Source organism: Triticum urartu, unplaced genomic scaffold (genome assembly GCF_003073215.2).
Source record: "Triticum urartu cultivar G1812 unplaced genomic scaffold, Tu2.1 TuUngrouped_contig_5895, whole genome shotgun sequence".
In the NCBI taxonomy this organism is placed as follows: Eukaryota; Viridiplantae; Streptophyta; class Magnoliopsida; order Poales; family Poaceae; genus Triticum; species Triticum urartu.
The window spans coordinates 570-6,646 of record NW_024116607.1 but is presented as its reverse complement, the minus strand read 5'-3'; the positions used below and the strand labels follow the sequence as shown (position 1 = coordinate 6,646).

Genomic DNA, 6,077 nt, shown 5'->3' with positions numbered 1-6,077 from the left:
GGGCCGCAAGGCGCGTGCAACACGCCCGAGGGGGGGGGGGGGGGCAACGGCTGGAAATGCCCTAAGGACCTAATATTTATTCATTTGATTTTTGGGTCCATTTCATTCCTGGGCTGGGACGTCTCTTCTGTGTGTTTGCTGGCCGTCCCCGCGTGTGCTATGAGTCCTTCACGCTTGTATTCGATGAGATCGAAGAACGGAAACATGCGGTAGCTTCGTAGAAAGAAGACTACGTGGTCTACACATGGCTGGACGGGTTGTCATTTATACTTGACTAGCTTTCCCCGTCAATCAAATTGTCGGACGAAGCAGCAGCCTTTGAAGACTCTCGAGTCGAAGTCATGAATGGGACACGGAGCGGAGACTAATCTTCCACGTCAAGATACAATTGTTAACACGAACATGGGGCCACGGCAAAGACATTTTCGCGGTTCATACTGCAGATAAACCGGAGTAGAGGAAAACAGCGGCTCAGTCAATGCAGTGTGCTCTCAACTTGCATGTTCGTTTCCACCCACCTTCTGAGTTCAGACCTTACATATGCAGTGAAGTATAGCATACATGACACATCTCGTCTTCCCCTACATTTGCCAGCTGCAATGCCTCGCATGACTATACATCACACCTCACTGTTGCTACGAGTGGTGACCTTAGGTTTCCTTGTAGAGATCCAGCTACTAGCACACCGTTCCCATGCCCTGTCAGCAAACGCCGGTGCTGCGCAGCAGGTCCCTGCACGATGCCGCGGGGACCAGGCCGCGGCGCTCCTGGCCGTGAAGCGCTCCCTCTCCTTCACCGGCAGCGCCACCTCTGGGCCGGCCACCACGACGCTGCCGTCGTGGAGAGAGGGCACGGATTGCTGCCGATGGGAGGGCGTTGGCTGCGACAACGTTACCGGGATGGTCACCGCACTCAACCTCCCGTCGCGGAACCTCGCTGGGGCCGTCCCTGACTCCATTAGGAACCTCACAGCGCTGGAAGTCGTACTGCTCGGCAGCAACAAACTCACGGGTAAGTCTGTACTTACTCGCAAAAAAAAGTATTTACTCCTCGATTTGTGATAGCAGAATGGCTAAGGGCGTGTTCTGAAAGTGCCCAGCTTCTTCAAAACTTCCTAGATTTAACTTCTCGTATGGCTTCTCACTTTAGCTGGCGCTATGAAAAGCGTTCGGCACGCAACATCCGGTATCCGTGGTTAGGCACGGGTCTGACAGGCCATTTGATTAGCAATAAGTCCAACTTAGATGAATTGACAAGCCAGGTTGGGGCCCAAAGCCAATAGCCAACGCGCGCGAGAGAGAGTTAGCGATAGAAAGTCGAAACGATATGCTGGATGTCACTTGGCGGTGGCAATCCTGTGTAATTTGCCTCAACTCCAACTTCCATGTTTTCATGGATCTGGAAAGGACCAGCTTCCCAAACTCCATACTTTTTACACTGAGACGGGCCGCCAGCTTCTCTATTCCAGCTTCCTGGAGCTAGAGCGTTCGGCTCAGCTTCATGCGTGGAGTTCACGAAGCTGGGAGCTGGAGCGTTGCCGAACAGGCCCTAAATCATATGCCTACCAAAAATTGTGAAAGGTAGCCACATGGACCTGTTGGATTCCATATCTCCTTAGGCATATTGCTATCAAATATTATGGTGACCAAAATCTACGGAGATTTTAAAATCTTGTGTCAATTTTTAAGCATAGCAAACCAAACGCCATGGATATGTTGTCGCAAGGATAACAATTTCCTTAAGTAAGCATGGCAAAAATACCGAGCAGTGCAAGGATTTGCCAAGCTTGCTGAAGGAAAGTATCATCCTCGTGGCAAAATAATTTGTCATTCCAAGCGTTTGATTTGGCATGCTGAAAAATCCGGCGTTCGGTTTGTAGCGAAATCCAAATGTATGCGGCTTATGTCCCAAAAGGATGGCCGGTTTAACAATATAGCATGTTCTACTTGAGCTTTCGGGTATCCTGAGCTTGTTACTTACTTTGTAAAAAAACAACTTTCAAGACGTTGTAAAAACAGAAAGTAAAAATATGGGATGTGTGCATCTTTGGACATAGAGGCCTAGCAGGTGCCCTTCTCCATTTTCTTAAAGGAATTGCGCAAACAAACTGTTGTGGGGAAATTTCCGGAAATTTACCAGTGCTATATATGCCAAATACTCTGACCTATAGAAGAGCATCTGGATTTAAAGTAATTTCACAAGAAGTTTAGAGTATTAGTCCTTAGGCATTTTTCCTACAAAGCTTGTGCTTCATCACATGGTGTATTTTACAATTATTATAGATAATATTATATTTTAGGAAATATGTATCCTTTGTTTGTTCAAATATAACAATATATAGTGCAAAATCCCAGGAATTTAGCAACCACATAGGACGCACACATAGACAAATATTCCATGCTCTCTTTGCATGGTCTTCTTTTTGTTAGAGCATGACAATGAGTTGCAAATTAATTATGACATACATCCAAATGTACACACTCCTTGTCTAACCAGTTTTATGACTAACAAAAGCAATTTTCTTACACAGGGCCGGTTCCTCTTGATGCACATATATTCCCATACCTCACAGAGGTGGATCTAAGCAACAATTCATTCTGGGGGACGGTACCAGCATCCTTCTTCACTCAGCCAACATTGCAGAGATTGTGCCTCAACATGAACAGACTCTCTGGTGCTATCGAGGAATTCCAGAATCCATCAGCTACACTGACTTACGTTGACTTGAGCAGCAATCAGTTAACAGGTGCAATTCCAACTTCATTTGCGTATCTCACTGCGCTTCAGATCCTGCAACTTGACCACAACAATTTCACGGGCACCTTACTATGATATCAGCATCCTATAATCCCTTGTTATCTGCTTCCGGGGATGGTAGTAAAATTGATGCTAGTAACAGCAGTATTACTAGTTTGAATCTAGCATATTGTAACCTAACAAGGTTGCCTAGAGTCCTTGGATATCTACCAGAACTAGGGAATCTGGATCTCTCTTGCAATCAAATTCAAGGGGAGATACCTCAGTGGATTTGGACAAACATGAGCTCCTTGAACCTGTCGCACAATTTCTTCACCACAGTAGGCCAGCCGCCGCACTATGTTAATATAATGTACATCGATCTTAGCTTCAATATGCTCCGTGGCGCCACGCCATTCCCTTCCAATGGGGATCGTCTTGATTACTCCAACAACAAATTCTCGTCCATCCCCCAGAGTAGTTTCCTCCGCTTCATCCAAATAAACCCTCTCCTCGAACGGTCCGGGCTCACGACCTACTCTGTCAACCTTGCGAACAATGAACTGAGTGGGCCTATCCCCTACTCAGAATGTCGTGAGCAGTATGCTCTCAGAATGCTAGACCTATCCGGCAATAATCTCAGCGGATCGGTGCCACCTTATTTGTTGAAAGGTTGCGGTCAACTCATTATGTTGAACTTGAGGGGAAATCATCTTGACGGAACATGGCCCGACGAGACTAGCGAATCATGTCAGTTGCAACTGATAGATTTACATGGGAATCATATCCATGGATGGGTCAGCTACCGCAACTCCGGCTACTCATCTTGAGAAACAACAATTTTTATGGCCCCGTGAGCATCCCTCCTCTTGTGGAGAAGAACTCGACTGCCGATTACTTTTCCCGTGTACGAATCATTGACCTTGCAGGAAATCACTTCAATGGCGATCTAGCACCAGATTTCTTCAAGAGTTTCAAGTCCATGGTTTGGGATCCGAACAGAACGATTGCAGAATATGATGATTATACTACAGTGTCTGCGAAACAAGGATTTATTTCTTATCTGGTGGCGGTTGATGTGGCCATGAAACAACAATACATGAGGGTGTCAAAAATCAGTACTGACCTGGTGGTGATTGACCTGTCTAGCAACCGGTTCAGTGGCTTCATCCCGAGGTCAATCAGCAACCTGACGTCCCTGCATGTTGTAAACTTGTCTTCCAATGCCTTTGGCGGCAAGATCCCACGTGAGCTCGGCCAGTTGGCCTGGATCGAGTCACTGGACCTGTCGTGGAACCATCTTGTAGGGGAGATCCCACAGGAGCTAGCAACGGTGACCACACTCGCGTGGCTCAACCTCTCCTATAATGATCTCAGTGGGAGGATACCTTCGGGCAGCCAGTTTTCCACATTCACCGGCAGCTCGTTCCAGGGCGGAAACAAAGGGTTGTACGGATGCCCACTTCTTGTGAAATGTAACCTTACATTCGTGACTTCGCCATCTTCATCGCTGCCACCTCCTGTGCGAGAAGGATCGCCATTTGAGGATATCATGTTATGGCTTTTTGTTGGTGTAGGCTTCGGAGTCGGATTTGCGCTGACAATCGTATTGCAGGTTGTTTGCAGCGGTCGTCGCGAAAAGTAGTTGCCTAGTCTTTTTATTTATTTTACAATCAAGGATGTGTGGTGCAATTTCATGAGCGAATCCAAGATATATGGTTGAATGCATGCAATATGTACGAGTCTAAGGGTGTGTTTGCTTTCGATCACGGGCCGGAATGGAACGGGTCCATTCCGTCCCTGGGCCTCGTCCTCGTGTTTAGTTGGATCAGGGACCGGAACCAACTCGTCCTCCCGAAACGAATATACACGCGTTCCTCCAAATCGGAGGAATCACGCGGAATGACCTCTCGCGAGGCGCTTTCACCTCCCGCCGCCGGCCGCTTCTCTCCCTCGATCTGCGCGGCCGGTCGCTCCTCTCCCTCGATCCGCGCCGCCGGCCGCTCATCTCCTTCCCCCGCGCCGCCTCTGCTCCTCTCCTTCCTCCGCGCCGTCGGCCGCTCATCTCCTTCCCCCGTGCCGTCCTCTGCTTCTCTTTTTCCTTCGCGCTGCCCTCTGCTCCTCTCCGTCGTCTCCTCATCAATTGGCTTCAGGGTGGCGGATGCGTGGCTCGCGGCTGTGAAGACGGGCGCCGACATCCAGCGCTCAGCCGGCAGCTGGAGAGGCACGCGACGGCGGCCGGCTTGGGTGCTAGCAGCGGTTCTTGCCTTTTGCAATTGTTCTGTCTATTTGTACATGCTTGTTGAGATTGATGACAAATTTTTTTGTCTATTTGTACATGTTTTCTTTTGCCTTTTGCAATTGTAAATTTGTGCATGTATATTATATATAGACTAATGACGTCATTTTGTTGGAATATTTGTGAAGCAAATTACAAATTAGTGGTGATGAAAAGAAAAAGAAAATGTTGTTTTGGAATTTAAATGAAATGCTTCTCAAAACGCAATCAATTTTGCATATATTGACAAAAAATAAACACCAATTTAAATATTTTTCATTCCATTCCATTCCACCAACCAAACATTGAGACGTAACCATTCTATTCCACCTCGTTATTCATACTAAACACAGAGATGGAACCATTCCATTCCTGTGGAACGGAACCATTCCATTCCATTACACTTTGTTCCTGAACCAAACACACCCTAAAGAAATGACCAGAACACAGGAGCTCTCATTCCCCCCCCCCTTTTTTTTGGCAGAGATACTTGAAGCCATTGACCCGTGCATTTTGAGGTTCCATTTTTTTTTTACATTTTACATGCTATAAAAGCAAGAACAGGACACCAAGAACTCTTCCTTGTATAATCCAAGCTTTTGAGTACTCCAATAATTAGTGGGGTTTTTTTGCCTCCACTTAAAAAACACGACTAAAAGGGCATAACCATGTAATTTCTAAACTTTCATAGCCGTAGGCTAAATATAAGAATAGCCCAAGTTCCATCTGTTGTAAAGCACGCCAATGGCGTATCTTGTTCTTGTCAACATGCATAAGGATAAAATTGGTTAATCTTGTTATACAAATTTGGAGTGATTCACAACATGGTGAGATAGCAACGTGTACTCTGTTAGGTAATTAGCCAGATTTCTTTTAAACCTAATCCAAATTAGCATCATCAGAAGATTACTGACATGGTAAATAACAACAACAGACTAGGAACATCTAGCACATACGCATATGTGTTAGGGAACGTGTGTGTCTGTTCATGTCCGTGTGCTAGGACTGAGTCATAAGGCTAGTTTTCTTTGAGTATGATAAGCCCATGTACAGATATATATAT

The 6,077-nt window shown here is 46.4% G+C and overlaps 1 pseudogene; it reads left to right on the top strand.

Moving 5' to 3' along the window:
• The first annotated feature begins 502 nt into the window (after nucleotides 1-502).
• Nucleotides 503-4,529, top strand: LOC125529841 (annotated as a pseudogene).
• Nucleotides 4,530-6,077: the final 1,548 nt, after the last annotated feature.